The sequence below is a fragment of the Triticum dicoccoides genome, chromosome 2A (genome assembly GCF_002162155.2).
Source record: "Triticum dicoccoides isolate Atlit2015 ecotype Zavitan chromosome 2A, WEW_v2.0, whole genome shotgun sequence".
Lineage (NCBI taxonomy): Eukaryota > Viridiplantae > Streptophyta > Magnoliopsida > Poales > Poaceae > Triticum > Triticum dicoccoides.
Genome location: NC_041382.1, coordinates 34,570,673 through 34,573,679, shown reverse-complemented (window position 1 = coordinate 34,573,679; position 3,007 = coordinate 34,570,673).

Below are 3,007 nucleotides of genomic sequence, written 5' to 3'. Positions count from 1 at the left end.
CAGTTTCGTTTAAGGTCACCGTACTAGCTTTCGGATGGCCAAACAGTTGTTTATAATAATTAGAGATATAAGCTTTCAGATTCTCATGCCCCAAAATTGTCCCCTCGTCCTGTTCAAGCTGAATGATTTTCTTATTCCTATGTTTGCCATTCGCAATCATATAGAAAAATTGTATATTGTCATCCCCTTGGACAACTTTAAGCACTTTGGCACGCAGTGCCCATTTGAGCTCCTCCTCTCTGAGAAGAGCTCGTAGGCCTTGCTCAGCTTCGAACTTGGAACTTTGCTCATTTACCGTAAGCAGATTAGTTTCAGCTTTTAAATCTAAAGCTTCGATCAAACGAGTATGTAGCTCTTTTTCTTGTTTGTAAATCCCACTCTCATTTCTAGCCCAACCTCGCAAAAACTGTCTCAAATGTCGGATCTTATCTTGCCATCTCTCAAGACTAGTGCTTCCACTAACAGGAATGGCCCATTCGCGTGCAATGATCTCCAAAATGTTTTCTTTCTCGAAGCAACCAAGTTCGAAAGAGAAAGCATTCTTGTTTGCAATATGCGTAGCCTCTCCTGAATCTACAGGCAATGATGTATGGTCCGAGATCGCTCTTTGCATGGCATGGACTGACACCAAAGGATATTTTTGTTCCATTCCACACTAGCAAGTACCCTATCCAACTTCTCATAAGTTGGAGTGGGCAACGAGTTGGCCCAAGTAAATTGTCTACCGCTGAGTTCCATTTCTCTCAAATTAAGACTCTCGATAATCATATTAAACATCATAGCCCACCGACCATCAAAATTGTCATTGTTCTTTTCATCTCTCCTCTGAATTATATTGAAATCACCACCGACTAGGATTGGTAGATTCTCATCTCCACAAATCCGCACCAAGTCAGCCAAAAAATCTGGTTTAACTTCAGGTTGTGCTGCTCCATACACAGCCACAAGAGACCATTGGAACCATCCAATTTTGATCTCACCCGAAACTTAACCGTAAAATCTCCCCGAACCACGTTAAGGACCTCAAGTGTTTCACACCGAACCCCTAGTAAGATCCCACCAGATCTTCCTCTAGGAGGTAAGGCGTGCCAATCGAAATCAACTCCTCCGGATAAAGTTCCAAGAAATTGTGAAGTAAAATTATCTCTTCGTGTTTTCAAAAGCGCAATAAAATCTAATTGTTGCTCTACCGTTGTTTCCGCCAAGAGCCTTTGTTTAGCCAAGTCAGCTAGACCTCTGCTATTCCAAAAGATTCCTTTCATAAGTCATCATGGAATTTTTTCTTCAGCTTAACCCTAGCGCTTCTACGAACCGCCGAAGTAGGACTCGTAGTAGATCCATACCGCACCATCTTGTACACCAAGGTAGTTCAGAGTTAATGAAGAGGTGCTCACATCTTCGAAAACAGAGGATTTATCAGTTGGTGTTGAGATTCAATAACTTGGAGTGAGTTTTATATGCTAAAACAATGTTTAGATTGACAATTTTTTATAAAGCTTGAGTTCATTAATAACTGTAGCAACAAATGAAAGAGTGCATCGCGTCATGCGTCGGTAGATAACTCTGACACATGTATCCCTCCCTGATTGCAATTTTTTATTGATAGCTTACCAAGCTGACCACTTGGTCTGACGCATGTAGCCCTTCTATTACTATCTTGCCGCGGTCACAGTTTAATGGAAATGTTCAGGTGGCCCTCCGTGACTTGTCAAAAAATGAACCAAAAGATATTACACATACATTAGAATGTAGTTTTACTAAAGGATATGAACAATGCTTTGTGCTCTACATTGCAATGGGTTACCACTTGGCAAATCCAAAGTGACACTCTCGATCTCAAAGCATAAGGCATATTTATGTTTATAAAACAAGATTCGAAAAAAAGAAATCGAATTGATTCATTATCAATGTGATAAGTGATAAAGCTATATGCATAGGTAAAACTTAAATTTAAATCTCATAACACCAATTGTATGTCAGATAATTATAAAGTAGTGAAGTAATTATAGTTAGTCAAATTTTGTTATAAAGAATAAACATATATGTCTCATATTTCGGAATGGAGGTGGTGGTACCTTTTCGTTATTACCTCATGAATAGAATGGATGGTTGCAATGCTTTCTATGTGCACATCTTATCATGTCAAAATTCTTTCTCGTTTCATTTTGGAGAAAATTTAATAAGTCTGAACCGTGCAGTTCTAAAAAAAAGGTCCATCGGTGTTGAGATCAAAGCACATTGGGTTTTGTTTTATATGATAAAACAGTGTGGTCGGTGAAACAGTTGTGGATCTCGATTTAGACTCAAATGTAGCAATTAAAGGAAGATGCTTCATTGAGATTACAAGCATCTGCACATTGACAAAATGACCGGCAAGGAACCAGGATGCCTCTAGGTGGACGTGCAATTAATCGCAACAACCGACACTAGAGAGGAGCTTACAAGCATCTGCACATCGGGAGGGCAAAATGCAAGCACCGAAAGTAGAGGAATCGCTAGATAATTAATCACCGATCTCAATTAAGTGCTGTCGTGGATGAAGACCAAGATGAAAGCATTTTAGGAAGACAAGGTTTTCGTAATCTTACATTCTTAAGAAGTTGCTCCCAATTCTCTTAACATGCAAAGTGTCCACCTCAATGTCCCGCCACTAGTGCAGAACCGGGCAATAGCACCGGTTCGTAAGGCCCTTTAGTGCCGGTTTGGTAACCGGTGCTAAAGGGTAGGCACTAAAGCCCCCCCCCCCTCTTTAGTACCGGTTCAGCACGAACCGGTGCTAAAGGGCAACCACGTGGCACGAGCTAGCTTTGGGGGCAGGGAGTCCTTTATTACCGGTTGGTGTCACCAACCAGTATTAAAAGGTTAGGGGTTTTGGGTTTATGATTTCTTTTTCATTTAATTTTGTGTTTTTTATTTAATTATTTTTCGTTTGTTGGTATTTTATGATATTACATATTGTACACGTTATGCATATATATAAATAGAATCTCTAGTAGAACCGATCATA